Source organism: Cygnus olor, chromosome 1 (genome assembly GCF_009769625.2).
Source record: "Cygnus olor isolate bCygOlo1 chromosome 1, bCygOlo1.pri.v2, whole genome shotgun sequence".
NCBI classification, from domain to species: Eukaryota; Metazoa; Chordata; class Aves; order Anseriformes; family Anatidae; genus Cygnus; species Cygnus olor.
The window spans coordinates 197,021,967-197,041,335 of record NC_049169.1 but is presented as its reverse complement, the minus strand read 5'-3'; the positions used below and the strand labels follow the sequence as shown (position 1 = coordinate 197,041,335).

General features: G+C 38.6%; 1 long non-coding RNA gene across 2 annotated transcripts in view; it reads left to right on the top strand.

Annotated features, from left to right (window-relative positions):
- LOC121063608 overlaps positions 1-19,369 on the top strand; it is a 97,201-nt gene that overhangs the window by 21,068 nt on the left and 56,764 nt on the right. The gene's annotated exons all lie outside the window — the stretch shown is intronic.

Below are 19,369 nucleotides of genomic sequence, written 5' to 3'. Positions count from 1 at the left end.
GATGTCTTTTCTAAAATCTGACTTTCCCCATGGGAAACTGTGCTGAAAATGAGGACTTCGTGTCAGCAGAAAATGAAGACCTTTCCTGTTGAAATACTAGAACCAACCTTTTGCTTTTGAAATTGCTATAGTTCAAAACCAAATTTTTTTCCTGAAATTTAATTTTTACCCTGGGGTTTTCAGTTTCCCATAAGAAAGGCAATTTTATCTACAGAAACTTTTTGATGAATGTATATTTTTTCATTCAAATGTTATTCAATAGAAAAAAAATAAAAATAATCTACTAACGGAAACTAAAAATATGACCTTCATTAAAATAATACTTCTTAAGTCAAGAAATACCATCCATTTACAATTTATCATTTTGTTTCACTTACATATTCCCATAAGGTGTTAGAAGTAATTTTTCATTCTTGCCTATAATTCACCAATTCATTAGCCAAGCCTTGTGTAGCTTTGGTTACAAAAACAGTCATTCCATATTCTAATTTCCATTATCTTAGTATCTGATATTAAAAAAAAAAAAAAAAAAAAAAAGAAAAAAAAAAGAATGAAATGTTTATAAATCAAGAAGCGTTAATCAGGAAATGGATCTCTTAAGTCTATGGGGTTTGTAGTTGTGGGGTGAAAGAAATGCAGCTGTCATACTCTGAAAATCAGATGTCAAACAAATGTAAATAAATTTTGAAAATATCTACTTATATGTGCATTTTCCCACTTCATCGTCCCAAGGGATTAATTATAAAGTACTCACTGGAATTTTATGCACTGATTCCTGCTATATGCCAAAATATGAAACCAGACTTTGAACCAGTCTGTGTGTACTGTAGTCACAGACAGGGATAGGTAAGCCTGCGACAGTCATGGAAAATGAGAGAACTCGGTGGTGGCTCACCACCCTCTGCTGCAGAATATTTCCTGTGCTGAGCACTGGTAAAGAAGCTGTTACAGCCCTTAATCTTCCTATGGTAAGTCTTCTTCACAATCAAAACATCTGTGTAAAGAGAGTCTCTTCAAATTAATGTTGTGATTGATTACTAATTTAGTTTGTAACCAAAAAGAGAATCCTTGCTCTAATGTTTAGTGACAACAGAGAGACTTTTTCCGTTACCCCCCAAAAAAGGAAATGTTTCCCTCTGTTTTTGGTGGAAAGAGAGATGATGTATTTCCATCTGCTTTAATATATTTATATATTTAATCCACTATTCACAAATGTAAATCATTCCTAAGGGTGAGTCTTTTGGCAAGTCGAAGATGGCATAACTCCACTGTCATCAATGGGCTAAGCTGATTTGCACTAGCTCAGAATATAGCCAAAAAGGCAAAAAATCAATAGTGAATCAGACCCTTTATTATTTGTTTTAATCTGTGGTATCACTCATGTGTTACATGTGGACAATGTCCAGTTATTTCTTTTCTAAGATCAAACTTCACTATGGACGTTTAGTTCAGCATCAAAAGCTGATATGGGAAGCCTTGAGGTCCTTCACCTCAACCTTTTTGAAGCACAAGTTTAATTCAAAGTTAGCAGTGCTGACCTTCTTTCATGTGCTTCATTTTACACTGCAATGCCTTGTTCTCTTTTATTGAGATGTCAAATCGAGTATATCTGGAGATTTCCCCATGTGATACTTTCAAAACCTATGATTTAAACTTACTCATTTTTCACCTCAGATAAAATGGTTTCAATTCTCCTGTCTATTGTAACTAAAATTTCCTAAAACCTGTCAAACTTCATGTGATGATCCAGGCTTCTAGAAACCACAGATTTAAATTCAAAAGGATGAACTCCGTGGTGCCACTGAAATTGAAAGATATCTTCTTTGAAGGGATGAGGCCATTCTGGACTTGAAGAAAACCATATTACACAAACCACTGCTAAATAAACCATAGGGGGAAATCTACCTTATACTGTTCTCTCTTTAGTCATCTTTATTTTCTGTGATGTCTTTTGTCTAATTTGGAGATGGACCAGCTGTAAAGAAAGGTAGCTGTTCTCTTGGAGATTAAAGATTCCCATAGAAAGAATGGTGCACATAAAGTGCATGAAGATACAGAGGAAATATGAAGCAAATGATTTGTGGAAATTGCATTAAAAATGGATGTAAAAAATCTTAATGATAAAGATGAGTGAGTCACTGTACTTCCTCCTCTCAGGCACTACACTGTAGCTGATGGTAACAATAAACTCATTTGGAATGTGAGCTTAGGTAATTTAGATAACTTCATGAAATCAGAAATAAATAAAAGACTGTATCAGTTTGATGTGGCAAGGTTTTGGTAGCGGGGGAGGCTGCAGTGGTGGCCTCTGTGAGCAGAGCCCAGCAGCTGCCCCATGTCAGATAAGAGCCAGCTCCAGACGGCTCTAAAAGGGACCCGCTGCTGGCCAGAGCTGAGCCATGAGCGATGCTGGGTGGGCCTCTGGGAGAGCAGATTGGAGGAAGGGGAAATCTGCTGTGCTACAGCAGCTGGGGGGGGAGAGAGGGGTGAGAGCTGAGAGAGAAGCAACCCTGCAGCCCCCAAGGTCAGTGCAGAAGGAGGGCAGGAGGTGGGTACAGTTTCATTGAATACATAATAAAGCAAATTATAGAGAAGTGATTGGAATATCAAAGGCCAATACAAACTTATTTAATCAATTCTGTCAAGTATCAATTTAAAAAAGCACAGAGCCTGTGAATATACAATGAAGTTATGGTCTTTTGAAAATGTAAATTAATAGCAAGACTGTGAGGCTTGGTTACTAGAAGAAGGCAAAAAGAGCAGTTTATCCTCTCTTTGTTTTTGGAAATAGGCATGTACTGGTTAGTGAATAATCTGGTCACCTGTAGTAGTACAGATATACAGCAAACAAGGGTTATGTCATGTAGGGTTCATCACCTGCATTTTGCTAGTGATGTTATACACCTGCTGAAAAGATGGGTATCTAAATAATAAGCTAGAGAAGGCTGGAGGGTTGGCCGTTCTTAATGGTTATTGAAAGTCAGTGAGAAGGAGTCCAAAGTGGTAAAACTAGAGCTGGAAACGGCAAACATGGATTTGAAAAAAGTAAAACATATATTGTTTAGAAGTCTTTTTTTTTTTTTTTTTTTTTTTTTGGTGATAGAGATGAGGAGCACCTTTGTGGGTTAACAGCTCCAAGAGTGAAGACTAGAGCATCATTTTTTAGGTCCTGTAAAATCAGGAAATTTGGCAACACCAGTGCAAAAATAAAGATTAAAATATGTAACATGATGAATTTTGAAATGTAACATGCTGTGGAAACAGATTGTGAGCTGAAAAAAAAATGTTTGCGAGCCATTTAAAAATATTTCAGCATCCATGACTGAAAGATCACAAAAGTGAATTGAGGCCTATTTGTCAAGTTAGAAAAGGAAAAAAAAGGAGGGAGGGGAAATATTTTTCATGAAGCAGTATTACAAACAAATGAGTTGGACACATTGGAAGAATGCAGATGTAAAGATCTCAAAGGATCTCTTACAAAGACACCAAAGAACAGACTTTGTTTAGAAGCAGAGTACCCTTGAAATTGAATGAGGGCTTAAGTGGGGCGACTTTTCTGCATAAGGGCTCACCAGGCAGGGATCATCCCCATGCTGGAATTTTTTACTGAGTTGTGACTTAGAATCATAGAATCATTCAGGTTGGAAAAGACCTCTAAGATCATGTAGTCCAATGTTTAACCTAGCCCTGCCAAGTCCACCACTAAACCATGTTACTAAGCTCCACATCTAGATGTTTTCTGAAGACATCCAGGGATGATAACTTAACCTCTTCCCTGGGCAGCCTGTTCCAATGCTTTACAACCCTTCAGTGAAGAATTTTTTCTTAATATTCAACCTAAAAGCTCTTCTGGTACAATTTAAGGTAATTTCCTGGTTTTATCACTTGGTGCTTGGGAGAAGAGCCAAATCCCCACCTCGCTATTACCTTTAAGGTAATTGCAGAGCATGATAAGGTCTCCCCTGAGCCTTCTTTTCTCCAAGCTAAACAACCCCAGCTCCCTCAGCTGCTCGTCATAAGACGTGTTCTCTAGACACTTCACCAGCTTCATTGCCCTTCTTTGGACACACTCCAGCACCTCGATGTCCTTCCTTGTAGTGAGGGGCCCAAAACTGAACGCAGTATTCAAGGTGAAATGGAAGGCCACAGCAAAGATCTGTTTGAAATTGGTAACTCGGTGAATGGGTAGAAAAGCAGCAGTTTGAGTGCATTACACTAAGAAGTCTAAGGCACTTGATGGTGTTGCCTCAAGCTCCCAACTACCTTTAGCATCTCAGTGTAAGTCTTGACAGAGACTGTAGCTGGGTAACCAGTACCATGTGTCTTGGGATGACAATACAGCTCAGCAGCACGACGCCTGTCTCTAGTAGGTTCATGGGTTTTATTTCATGTTGGGAGAAGCACCAGTTGGTTATAACACCTGACCACTAAACTGGCCATGAGAGGTCATCTCCGTTTGTATCACCACCTCATTTAACTTGTTTGAAGGGCCTAATCAGCAATGTATCTGGGCTTAATTTCTCTAACCTTTGCAAATAAATAAAACGATTGTGTTTCTGGCACTCTGTTCTTTTTTTTTTTTGCTGTAGTTTTTGCAAACACAACAGTTCTTTCCCTATCTATCTGTACAGCTTATTAATACTGTCTCAGAATATGATAAAAATGCCCCCTTCCCCCTTTTATAAATTTATATATCAAGGCAACTTTATTAGCTAGTTTTTACTGGAGCTCTTTTCACATGGTTGATTTAATAGTTCCCTGAAACAAATATTTTAGAATGCAATGCTTTGTACTTTCTTTCTTTCTTTCCTTTTTTTTTTTTTATATGAACATTTTTGTTCTGAAGTTATTTGATTATGTTTAAAGCCGTATATTTTAGCTGTATCAATGTCTGTGAAGGATTTAGACAGAAACTGAAATCCCAATTAAAAACTCTGACTTGTTCTTTTCGAGAAACCGTGGGTTCAGTTCCTGTTTCCACCACCGATTTGTTTGAGTTTAGATGGAATTGTACAATGCTTGGTACATTTCTGAAATGCACTGGGAAACAAAGATTCAGGTAATGTCACACAGTCTACTGAAATTAGATTTCATATTCTTGTACTCTGATTCTTTAGTCAAACTCAGATCTACTTATAGCTAAAAGCCTGTAAACTACTTCTCCTGCTTAGCTGGAAGAGAGCGCTTAGTAGAAGCTGAGCTTCTATTTTTGCTGTAGGCTGCAGCTTCACACTAATAACTCATACAGAAAGGAAATGTCATATTGAATGAAAGCAGAATATGCCTCTGTGATTGCTGCAGAATTGTGAGCCCAGCTGGGTGAGACTCTCACCCCGAGAAAAGGAGTCCAATTACAAAAATTGTGTTTGCCTTCTGAACACTTCAAACCTGGGCACCTTTTGATTTAGTTTATCCCACTGTAAGGAAAGAAGCTCCTTGTATATAGACATTTTCCCGTAGGATTTATTACATCATCTCAAGTTAAAAAATGGGGACTTCATAAGGAATCTGGGAGGACTATGTGCTCCAGGAACAGGCATTGTTTTCGTTCTGTCACTGCCCACTGGATTCCTCCAAGTCCTTAAGCAACCTAAGATTATTGAATGCCATTGTGTCTTGGCTTTGAAATGATTCTTTGATTCTCATTGGACAAAGATTCGTGCTCATCCTTTTAAGAGTTTTTTGAGTTATACTGGTGGGTTTCTGTTCTTGATTTATAACTGCTGTGCTAAATGTGTGAGGATTTTTAGATCAAAGTTTTGGATCACATGGAACTTTAGTCAGAATATGTCACGGTTAGATACAGCAAAGGGAATATTAGTGACCTGCTGAGGAAAACCACAAATAAATAAAAGGTGCTTAACATCAGATGGGGAAGAAGTGGGATGACTGCAAACTGAGTATCTGCAAACATTTCTGCAGGCAGTTGGGTTCTCAGCATTTTGTAAATCAAGTGTTCTCTTAACTTTCGTAACTGCAGATTTAGGAATCTATATGATTCTGTTTGTGAAAATCTCTGCTGAGGCTTTGGTATAAAGTCAGTACCATTGATATGACTCATCAGCACGGATCACAGTGTCTTCTTGCTTTAAATACAACATACAAACAATGGCATAAACACCTCCCTCTCAGCAAAAAACTGACATTGATGTGCAAATGAGCTATTGTGTTCATTGTATGTCCCATAATTTACACTTGTTGCAGACAGGGGGTATCTTCAAAAGCTTCCTAAATGTGTAGAAGATTGCTACATGCTATGCCCCCTCCCTGCTCAGCTGATGGCCGAAGGACCTCTAGGCCAGTCTCAGTGCCACAAATTTTCAAAGCGATCATGTTCGCCTTGGCATGGCAGAGGAAAGGAAGAGGAAGGCAGTCAAGTCTCTGCTGCTTCTGTTTCAAAGAACCTCTGGAGATAGATTTAAGCTGGTAGCTGTAAACTACCTGAGCTTTCATCCACCTGCTGCTCACTTTATTAACTTTTATCTATTCTCCATTGGCTCTCATAGTTGGTATCTGTTTTTTAAGGTTAAACTTTTGGTTCTTTGTTCTTTTGCCTTGTAGATTATTCCCTTTTGATAAATTCCTAGATAATGTGAGTTCACAAAGATGCATTTGCTATTAACATTTGCAAGTGCCACATAGAAAATACATTTCTGTATACTTTTGTAGCTCCTTACAGTCCTGTATGCTCGTATTTATGTGTCCTGTGTGTTGCAAAGGATCAGAGTTCAGCAAAAAAGATTTTTTTTTAAGCCGTATTTTAAACCCTGAAGGGTTATCCTAATTCATTGAACAGTATGCATGAGGGATTAGGAGCCAGGGAAAGAATACCTGCATCATATTAGTATTCTCTAACCTGAAAATACATAAATATGATTTAGAATCATGCATTTTTCTTTCTCTGTGCTGAAGACTGGTACTCCCAGGAGGTGCCACAGGGAGTTGATGAACATATTATAGACAGCCTATGTGCTACTGGCTGGCAGTAGCTGATGATCAGCCATTTCTCCTGATACATAAGTGACCTTAGTCAGTCTGCCCAGTCAGAACGAAATGCTCTTGCAAGTTCTGGGGCCTGGTGAAGTTACAAAGCTTCACAAAGAACTTCAGAGTTCATCTATCTTGCCTTTTCTGTGCATTTGTTAAAAATGTGCTTATTTAAAGTGGGAACACTATCAGGTCCATTCAGACCATTGTTTGCCTGCTTTGCATCCAACGTCTGCTCCATTTTATCTGTCTCCCATCTCTGCAGTTCATGTTTTTTTGTTGTTGTTGTTTTGTTTTCAGAAAATGATTATGTTCAGAAACATGCAAAGATGAGTATTTTTCGGTAAAACAACTCTTCACAAAGGTGATCCTATTTTTCCTACTCAGTTCCTGGTCTGTTTCACAGTTAAATTACCTTGTTTTTCTTAGAGCAATTTGGCTATCTTAGTAACTGTTAGTTTCAAAAGGGATCTATTTAAAAATTCATAGGGATGCTTGAAATACTTTGATTTTCAAGTCATCTTGTATTTCATTTTTAATATTTTGTAGGTACTCTTAAAAGACTAACTCAGAGTTTAAAGACCACTCTTCATCCTTGAAATGGCCCCTCTGCCTCTAAACCCAAGGCACATCACAGCCATGAAGGAGGAGCCTTGCATTGCTCATGGCTTTGATAAGAGCAGTTTACTTTTTTTTTTTTTTGGATAAATCAGAGGCCTTCCATTTTCAGTGCTGTCAATCTTGTACCTTTTATGGTTTTATATGTAAATTAAAAATTAAAGCAATCTTTATGCAGATGGAATAATTGCACATCCAGTAGCCTGGTAAATAAAGCAGCTGATTGGAGAAGTGATTGCCTTTGACTGTCAGATTTTTTCTCCGTTGCTGAAATTACAGACTTTAGAAAGCTTTTGAAAGGATTAAAATCCAAGTATGGCTTTTCATATTAGTTTTCTTTTCCTCAGTGTATTATTATCACATGTGTAAGTCTTTGAAATCTCTTCTATGGCAGGTGTAAAGGAGGTTAGGAGAGAGACATTACTTTGTGTAAAAGAGTGGCATAATCCTAATCTAGAGGTACTGGAAACAGCACCAGTACTGCTGAATACTGATTGCTCCCATGATTGCTCCCATGGATTACTGCTATTTGTAGCCTTACTGGAGAGAGTATTGGGAGGATTGGGATAATGGGATCCACTGTACTGTGGATAACACCACCACCTGGCACCACCTGGAGCAAATGGTGGCTGCTTGCTTCAAGAGGATTCAGTGCTCATTTGAGCTGTAATCTTACAGGAAGCTAAAGGGAGAGTCCCTTTTTTGAGAACTGTCCTGCTGGAAATGAGTGACTTATTGTGGTGTGTTTCTCCCCTGATGTTTAGTCTACATGCTCTTTCCTGGAGCATAGCCAGACCAGGAATGCTGGCCCTAGGTGTGTGAACTAACTGGCTGCATATCCACACTGGAAAATTACGCAGAGGAAAACACCGCAATGCTCTGCACTCCAGCTATGGAGTAAGAGGGAAATGAGGCAATTTGCTGTGAATCCATTTAATCAGAGCTTCAGCTTCAGAGTCATGGTCTCATCTGATGCTTTGGGCTCTCTAGGCTCTCACACTTTCCTGTTTACAGCTAATATATTGCTTTGTTAAGTGTTTGCTTTTCTTGAGCAGTGTTTGCATTTCAGTGACATGTGAAGTGATCTTGACAATCTGTCTTGTATATACAGGCATTCGTAATCAGAGCTACAAAGTCAGTTTCCTGGGCTCATTCAAAGTGTTACAATATTGAATACAGCAGAAATGGTTTCCTCCACGAGGATATCTTTTCCTACATTTTGCCCTTTCAGGTACTTGATTTGAATATTCAAGGTTATAGCTTATAATATTAACTGATATAGCAATATGTCTGGTTGTGTTAAACAATCATCAGCCTCAGATCCAAGAGGGAAATGATATTATTTTAGGATTACTACTTTTGATTGCTGCAATTGAAGGACAAACAAGAAGTTTACATCCATTGAACTAGCATTTTGAGCTTGCTCACTCCTTTATTTACCAATGAACCTTTTACCACTTTTACTTACTGGACTGCTGGAAAAAATGTCTTCAATATGAATGAGTGATCCTTGGATGGCAACAGCAGTACCCTCCAGTTTGCATAAAAAAGGCTTTTCACGTTGTCTGCTTATAAGTGTGTGTATTACACAATAAGAAAGAGATCCCAGAACAAGATTTTTGAAACCATACTATATTAATGACTTGGTCCAAATGAAAAAAAAAAAAAATGTTCATTTGGATTTGTTTGGCATCTTCAGCTTGATCTGTACATGCACCACTCAGTCCTGGATTTGAGGAGCGACATGCATCTTCTGACAGCTCTGAGGATACAGTATGGGAAATAAAACTACAACATAGATGATACAAGGAATGAAAGAATCAACATCCAACACAGTAAAATAAACATCAGACAGGCTAAAATATGTTTTTAAAAAATAGTGATGCACACCTTTCTCACCTTTCTTATTAGCTTTGCAGGTCTCATTCAAGACATCTGAGAAGATCAGCAGAATGAAAAAAGCCATGCAAATCCAACAGAGATACCCTTTGATATCAACAGAGATACCCATTGGTAAACACGAAATAGCAACATATCTTACAGCCAAATTGTTGCTGAATACAGAGAAATGAAATTTGGTATATCCTCAGTAAGGCTGCAGAGAGTGGTAGGTACAGACACAGGTAGGATGAGTGACTACTTCCTTTCCTTCCAGCTTCTCGTGACAGCATTGAGGTTGCTCTGATCTGCCACGGCTGCAGAACAGGAACGTGACTTCCAGTTCTGAGGGTATTTGGGGGATAAAAGGTGATATTGCTGCACCTTGCCCTTTTCTTTTGCAGGTATGTCCAAAGGTGCCCAAAATTTTTTAGGAAGATCTCAGACCTTTCAATAGGTCGTAGATCAATAGACTGGGCCTGCTTTCCAAGGTGACTGGAGCTTTGATAGGAACCTCTTCTCTCACATTCTTTCTCCAAACTGTCTCTCCTTGAGCAGTTTTCTCTCACAGAGGGTGACCCCAGTGCATTGAGAGGGTCTTCCATTCTGGTCACGGGGGCACGGTACGTTTATCCATGTCAGAGCAAGGTGGCCACCATGAAGCTGCTTCTCACGCACTGATAGTTATTGTGGCCAAGAATGAGCATCAGAAGGTATGGAATGACTCTTAGCAGATGTTGTAGTGTCCCTTGGAACCAGTGGCAGTCTTGGTCTTCCTCACAGATGATGCCAGTGGCAAAACAGGCGTGTTTTGATGTTTTGGAACAGGCATGTTGAGAACTGGAATGCAAAGTGATGTTACAATCGTCAGGTAGTCAGCATAGAATTAACAGTAGGCTTCCCTTCTGCAAGAGGTGTTTTTTTTTTTTTGTTTGTTTGTTTGTTTGTTTTTCTGTTACAAAAAACCTCAATTATAACTCTTCCTGAGCCTGGCATGAGGTAATTTTTTCCTTCCTTCACATTAATGTCTATCATCTGCCCTTTTGTCTCGCTAATTATTCTCAATCAGTCTGCTATAGCAGCTCTGGATACGCTACCTGGTCATATCGTGGTAGGCAGTGCTGGAAGGTAACACACCAATAATATGATTCATTAGGAAAACTTCATGTAGACATAGCTTAAATACAAGATTTAAAAGCTAGACATGTTGGCCAGCCTTGTCACAAATAAAATACTGTTCTTACTCCTTTAGGACTAGACTGCAGCTTAGATTAAGCCCCTGTGCAAAGTATAAGTGTGAATAAAATTTGATTTCCTTTTCTGAGTTTTAAATGTGGACATCAAGGGAAAAAAATGGCAAGGGGGAGAGATTTCTTCCCCCCGCTCCAAAGAAACACCATTTTCCAAATGAACTATATCCTATGTTTAATAGGAATGTTTGGAGTTGTTTTGGCATGACTGTCTATGCCAAGTCCAAACCACTTGTTCGTAGAGGTTCAGCTTTTTTTTTTCTTTTTTTTTCTTTTTTTCTCATTTAAATATATATTTTTCAGAATTGGTGGGGGACACTCAGCAGTAAGGGGGGGAGCACCAATGCCCCAGCCTTCTTGCCAGGCTAGGAAACTAAAGCACACCAATGGAGAGGCTGGTTATTTGCTGCTGAGCTGAATGGGAAGAAAGTTATTATCCTACAAAGCAGGGGGAACTGAGGATTAATGTACCACCATTCTCTCCATGGATTGATCTTAAAGCAGTGTCACCCTCAACAGATTTGTGCTTTTAGGACATCTGACCTTTACCAACTAACGAACCACAGATGATGATAAATAAGACCTCTTAGTGCCCAATATTTAAAACTAATTCCTTCTCTCTTTTAAATATTGCAAAATCAAACTCACCCACAGCTTCATTTCCTTAATTTTTAAATTCATTTGCATATGATACATTATGAAATGACAAGTTTAGTCACCTTCTGATTTTGAGCCTGCTTTTGCATAAACACTTTTTTTTTTTTTTTTGTGGTCTGCTTTGCTTATTTAAATTAACTTGGAAATCCATGCAGTGTTTTAGCTTCTGAATGTTACATTATCTCTTCCTCTCATTCCTGTCAGCCTCTGCAAGCAAGGATTGGTTGCCACAGCAGTCTGTACTAAAGCCATGGTTCTGGATGATAAACCCTCTAAAGAGTGAACTTTTTTCTAATGCCACAGCAGATTCTCAAATTGTATTCTGCCTGTGACACTGGTTCCAAATGCATCTTTTTGAATAATATCATCAGGGTATACAGCTGTTTAAACTTCAAGAAGTGTGACAGTGCATTCAGCTTCTATCAATCACTGATGGATCTGACCTTTTTTCAGTTGACTGAAGTAACAATTCTTTTGTAAGCACTTTTCCACATCTCAAGGGATAAGGCTTCTTCCTCCCTCCAGGTCCTTTGGCTTTTGGTGGGATCTGGATCCCCTCAAACCTTCTTTCAGCTTGGGTAATTCATTGCAGACACCTACTAATGAAAAGGTGCTTTTTTTTCCATTGTTCTTGGAAGAAAGGCATGTCATTGTTATGGGGTTTGAGAAGGTCACATTAAGCTTTTCCTTTCACCTTGATTGCCCCTTTCCCATCTCAAATGTCAGCTGCTGGTGAAGTTATTTACTTTTTGTCTTCTGCCTTCTTCTGAAAGGAATCTTTCTCTTCCATAGAACTGGAACACACCTGTTGTTTGTTTGTTTGTTTGCTTGCTTTATTATTAAAAACCCATTTAGTCATGTATAACAAGGACCAAGGAAAATATTTTATATTTTTTTCAATAGAGAAAATGTGGGTTGGAGAACAACACAAAGGTCAGGATTTAGATGGCAGGAGGATTTTGCAGGAACTCTTTTTAGAGACACTATCCAACAATCACATTATTAATAAAGCTAAAAGAAGTATAGCAACCCCCCAAACTCCAAGGAAATCCCCATCTACAATACAGGCTCCAAAAGCATTTTGCAGGACATATCTTCCATTGTACTGTAGGTTGATATTTAAATCCCTCCAAAGTGCTTCTGAAAATTTAGTGCTCTGATATTACAAATGAAACCTTGATGCATGATGTGAGAAAAAAGAATGTGGCTCAAAGATTTTCTGCCAATCTGCAAGCTTTATGTCCATATAAATAGCTTCTTAATCTCACAAATTCTGTTGTCAATGTCCATTACACCATGATATGAGGTAGGTGGAAATGTAATGAGTGCAAGCCCTCTAGTTCTATGCTCTCTTCATTTTTCTCTGGAACTTGCAAGTATGAAAGGTCTATAAAAAAACATTAAAAGAGAAAGCGTCTGCCATGCCTATGCCCCGTACTCCCTTCCTTCATTCAAAGGGGGCTGTGTTGGATATTTCAGTTTATGATTTACTTCAGTCTTCCTCTAAATTTGCTCATGTCCAGAGTACAATTGCTGATCTCATACAGGAAGGCCAAAAGCTCAGTGGGACTGAAGCAATTCTTCTGGCCTGAAGTTTTTGGAGAAACAAATGTATAAAATGGACATCTGTCTAGACTGTGACGTTCTGCAAATTTATTTCAGGTTTTGCCAAACTGTTCATCTCAATCATTTCCTTTTCTCTTAGAGATATTCTGAAATCCCAAATCATTAAAACATCTTAAACACTTAACTATATTATTTTAAATAATATGTTATTTTGTTTTTTTTCTTTCTTTTTTCCTCCTTCCACATTTTTAAGGATACTTTTTTTTTTTTTTTTAAAGGCAACTGTAAAGTAAAACAAAGTACTTTAAAATTTTTGGTTTAACATTTTTGCAGGAGTACCAGTGAACTGTTACGTCAATTATTCATGTAGCTTTCCACTGCGTTATTCCCCAATGTCATTGAACACAGTATTACCATCATTACCTTCCCCTCACCCCCCAGCAGAATTATGGGGATAGGAGTAGAGCTGGGCTGCTCAGACTGTTCTATTAGTTTCTTATTTCTTTTCCCATTATCTCTTTCTGTTCTGTAAGTCATTTGCAAATAATAAAAAGGTTTTCCTCACTTTCAGCAAAGGTGTTTTATCTAATTGAAAGCTAACAGCAGGTGGTTCATGTAAAATCTCATTAGCCTATGATTGTTTTTGACACCTCTTTGAAGGAATGCTACATTGCGTTACAATTGGAAATACACCCTGTGTCTAGGTTAATTGTCATTATTACATATGGAACACTCACTTTTTAAAGATTTACTTTAAAAAATAGAGGATATTTTAACAATCTAAGGTATTTTCATGGTCTTCCTTATTCAGCATGTTGCAACCTTGGCTCCTTGCATTGTCCCTCTGTGCTAGGAATGTGCTGTAGTCTGCTACGGGAGGATGAAAATCAAGCACAGAGATTAGGGTCCAGCCATTGTAAAGTTACTCTTGCTCTTGAGTCTCTGAGACCTAAATCATTTAGATAGCCCAAACACATTTCCCCATTGTGACATAAGCACTGGGTATATTTCTAAAATTGTGTCTACATCAGAACATGAAGATAAAAATCATCCTGGTGTGTCTGATCACATGCCAGAGGGCAATTTTGTTATTCCATGTATAGGAGTCAAGAAGGAGAGAGAAAGAGAATAATATATCTACTTGGGCGCTGACATGGAGAGAGGAAATTTACCCATACTTAGTCTCTTCAGTGTCTGGCTCTGGGTTGTTTCTTGTTCTTTTTAAAGCTGTGCAAATCCTAATCTGCTGGTTTAATTCTTACCTAGGGACCCTGTGATGAGAGATCAAAGAACCTGAGCAGATTTGGTGTGACTCTGAAACTCCTCTGAGCACTCCTAAAACGTTGTCTAGGTCAGTACTGTGTCATTTGATTACATTAAGTACTATAATAGAAATTCTGAAGGAAATGTTCTCGGTCTCTCGTTTCAATGTAAACAGAGGGGGCTGTCTTGAGTCTAAATATATTAACAATATTTTTTTCATTCTTTCAGAGAGATTACTGTGGATGTATGGCCCACAAGAGTAGTTATTCTGTGGTTTGTTTGTTTTTAAAATATATATTCATATTCTGATTTGTAATTATTGTGCACCTAAAGCTTTGGAGGGATACTCTATGCACTTATATACACAAATGCCATGTATTACACCATACATATGGTGTAATAGAAAAATATATAAACTTTTTGACATAACTTACAACTGTCAGCACAGTGCTTATATTCTATCTTTTCCTTATACATACAAAATGAAGCAATGTGCAAGTATGCAAGGGAAGATATCTCATAGACCAAAGAGCCAGAGTAAGCACAGTTGCACTTCTCAGCTAGTGCCCAAATTGGCAGGAAAATGAAAATTCTGACGGGCAAGTCTTTCTGGTTCATGACAAAAATCTCAGTTACAAACAGTCATACAATCTCAGCATACAACACAAATGATTCCTTGTTGTCAATGGGTTTCCCATTTACTCACGGTATTTTTGTTTTCTAAAAGATTTGGCTGTATCACCTAGGGGACTAGGCACATCTTCATACTGTTGAGTTCTGCTTCTGCTCTACACTGACCCTGGTAAAACAGATTCTGAATGAAAGATAACTAGTGGATGTATAATGTGATTTTCATAGCCTGTTATCTGTTAAGAGTGACAAAAAATTCTCCTCTCAGCATTCCCTTAAGGTCCATAAAATGCTGTTGACCCTGAAATAATTTTCACAAGGTTTCCCTTCTGAAAAATATCCTCACTCCACTCTCTTCTGTTGCTAAAGAAATGGTGGATCTACTATGCTTCAGTTTCTGCTTCCTCTTTAGGTTAAGGTGAAAGATATCAAAAAAAAAAAAAAAAAAAAAAAAAGGCTTCTCGTTCTATCTCCTGTGCTTTTGAAATCTGTTCCCGACGTGGGGAAATGGAGAATTACTCTTTGGACAATGAAGACATTGGTGCAGTTAACCTGATATACTTGTAAAGTGTGTACCTGTACAGCTGTATCACAGCTCCTGATTTGGTAAGATATTTGTGAAATAGTAATATAAGGGGTAAGTTCAAGGAGTGAAGATTTATCATCAGGGCTTTATTTGTTATTTCAAATGATTTGGCAGAAAGCAGAGCATTTGTTTACCATAAGAGAATGATAACTACTTGTCTGCAGTGAAGACAAGCAAATGTGGCTATGATAGACATAAGTACATAACTAAAAATTAACGGGATACATAATTAGTGGTTGTTTCCATATTTCTGCACCTATGAAAAGCTGCTGAGCACATCCCCATTTGTGGTCAATGGCTCTATGTCCAGGTGGAGGCCGGTGACTAGCGGTGCCCCTCAGGGGTCTGTCTTGGGACCAGTGCTGTTTAATATCTGTCAGTGACACAGACCATGGGATCAAGTGCACCCTCTGCAAGTTTGCCAATGACACCAATATGAGGGGTGCAGTTGATACAACAGAGGGAAGGGATGCCATCCAAAGGGACCTGGACAATCTTGAGAAGTGGGCCCATGTGAACCTAATGAGGTTCAGCAAAGCCAGGTGCAAGGTGTTGCACTTGGGCTGGGACAATCCCAGACATGAGTACAGGCTGGTTGGAGAACTCATTGAGAGAAGCCCTGCAGAGAAGGACTTGTGGGTTCTGGTGGATGAAAAGCTCGACATGACCCATCAGTGTGCACTTGCAGCCCAGAAGGCCAACTTCATCCTGGGCTGCATCAACAGAGGGGTGGCCAGCAAGTGGAGGGAGCTGATTGTGCCCCTCTGCTCTGTTCTTGTGAGGCCTCACTTGGAGTTCTGCATCCAGGTCTGGGGCCCCCAGCACAAGGATGTGGGCCTGTTACAGCGAGTCCACGTTAAGGCCATGAGGATGATCAGAGGGCTGGGGAGCACCTCTCCTATGAAGAAAGGCTGAGGGAGCTGGGGTTGTTCACTACTGAGATGTTTTAAATAAGGTGAAAAAGGTGAAAAAGAAGCATAGTGACACAGCAGCCAGATGTTACCTAGGGTGAGGCAGAGCACTTAAGCTGCCATTGGATGAGATAGAGAGAAATGCAGACAAAAGCTTTAGGGTGTTTAGCTTTTTTTTTTTTTTTTTTTTTAGGGTGCTTAGTCTCTTTTTTTTTTTTTTTTTGGTTTTGGCTTTGGCTGTACCAAGTGTCCAAGTGTCCCTGCAAACACAGTTTATACTCCTATACAACTCCAGAGGGGTTCAAACCAGTTAAGAGAAGACACTGAAAAATGCAAGTTAAATCCCAAGAGACATAAAGGTCTTGAAGGTCAGTTTCATTGTTTCATTGCATGTCCTTGTATTCATTCAGTACATGAACAGGGTCCTACAGCATCTTGGGTTTTTGGTAGTCAATCATCTGAAATTCTATTACAGCTCAGATGAACCTGCTTAGCTGGCAATTGTGTCTGGAGCAACAGTAGTTATACTGTAGCATTTAGCGTCAGGTTAAATCAGGTTTTGATACGGAATGTTTAAGTGATTTACTGGGACAGTCTAGTCACAGATCTCATTACCATCTAAAAAGGGAGTAAGAGTATTCCAGAGTACTGACCTTGTCACACTGATAACTTATCCATGGTCCAGAGCTGGTGCTGTGGATATTGTGCATGTACATTCTGTGACTGCAGAACATGGGGCATCTGGATACGACAGATCTGATGATGCTGAGAACCATATCAGTTCTCATCCTTGCCACTTTTCAGCATCAGAGCTACTGGACAGAGTGTAGGATGTTAAGGATGTCCGTGACCTAAAATTAATAGCTGTTGCTGCTGATGCTGGAGTATTATAGATATCATATACACGGGAGGAAAATATAAACACAGCTTTCACTAGCCTAATCACACTGGTAAAGACAATTCTGCCTGGGACAACGTGATGGATGAAATCAAATCAGTTTTCATAGAGAGCATTTCAGTGTTTGTCTTATATTAAGAATTCATTCAGACTAACCCAGAGCAATAGCTGACAAAATGTTTTTGAGAAATATAACCATTATACACATTAAATCCAGAGAAGTACATATTGATTTTCATTCATACAAAATTAGAAATCTCCCTCAGTTTGCTAAAGCCATTATGCAGTTAGAACTGTCAGAGCAAGCATCAACTGGAAAATGTCGTCCTTATAAAATGTTTGCTACCCTCAGATTAATAATGATTCTTATACCTCATAACTTTGTGAGTACTGAAAATGATTTTGAATAATTCCTGGAGGGTTTCATGAGGATGATATTGGCTTGAAGAAAGGTTCAAGCTGACTTAAACAATAAAAATAAGTGAATTATTTGGTACATGGAACTAAACTTGACATAAGCCCTGAAATAATCATTGCTATGTTGAAGAGAGTTTGGCAGCAACTAATTGACTTCATGTTTTGTTTCTCAATAAGCATCATAAATAGTGGCAAAACTGTGTTTCAACCAGTGTTTGGAGCTGAATTTAAAGTATTATCACTAGTGTATGATTTGTTTCTGAAAGACATTGGGGGGTGGACCTATGAAGGCAACCGTCTTTTACATAGAAGAAAAACAGGAACTGTTTTGCCTTTCTGAGTATGAGAGCTGAAGTGAACTCATTGAAGAGAATATTGTAGTCTGCTTCTTGTAAAGTGACAGACACCAATAAACACCTTGTTGATGACTATTTGCCTGCAAGAGAAATGAGGGCTCGCAGGACAGCCCAATCCAGTCAGCAGAAGCTGCTGTTTGCTGGGATATTTTATGTGAGCAAAGCAACACAAAGTTGCCAGTGGGGGATGGGTAACTCCAATCACATTCCTATTGTGGTGGATTAACTTTAAGGTTCCTGAAAACTTATAAAGATGAGTGACAATGACAGAAACTGAATGAGAATTACCATAACATTACTGATGTGTACCATATGGTGACTCAGTTCTAACAATTCTGAGGAAACTTAGATGAAATGCCTCTCACTCTTTCCGAAAATAGAGACATTAAAGTACAATTGGTATTTGTGTTTATTACTTAGGAGTGGGCAGAGAATAATGAAAGTAGGGCTAAACCAGTCCTCAGATTTTTTCCGTTATCCAGTTAGATAGACAATGGCTAACTAGGTAGGTAAACTTGGCAGGTACTTGTCTAACCTGTTCTTAAAAAACTTCTAAGAAATAAAATTTCAAAACCATCTTCCATCTTCCAACCCCCAGAAATCTGTTCCCCTAGCCAAGTTTTCCACCAAACTACCTTAATTTTTTTATGATGAATTTAAACCTATTAAACCATAAATTATTCAGTCAGTTTCTCTCATCTGTGTTTCTATGAAGTTGATGACAGTTAAATAATTTGTCCCTCCAGTCTTGTATTTTTCATTTGAAACAAACCCTATTCTTTTCTTTTCTTTTTATTTTTTTTCCGTATAGGTCATATTTTCTAGACTTCATTGTGTTCTCATTGTTCTCATGCCAGCATCTTTCTCAGAGAGCAGTGTCTCAAACTAGATGGACTATTCTAGTTGCTAGTTGAACGATAAATAGATTGGAAATATGTCATGCATCTTTCAGAATGTAGTTCTCATTCTTTAATACTTACCTGGTTTTGCAGCGATGTATTCCTGCTGATGCCTGTTCATCAAGGGACTTACAGATTATTTTCTGTAGCTCTGACACCTAGTTTGAGCATCATCCTGTATTTGTGGATATTATTATTTTAGTTAAGTGTAGGAGTTTGTAGTTGTTCACATTGAATTGCCTCTCATTTGACTTAGATCATACATCCAAAATCTCAAGATCACCATGCTTACTAATCCTCTCTGTGTGGTCCTCCCCAAACTGGTATTGTCACAGAATCACAGCACCATAGAATGTTTTGGGTTGGAAGGGACGTTAAAGACCATCTAATTCCAACCCCCCTGCCATGGGCAGGGACACCTTCCACTAGACCATATTGCCTAAAGCCCCATCC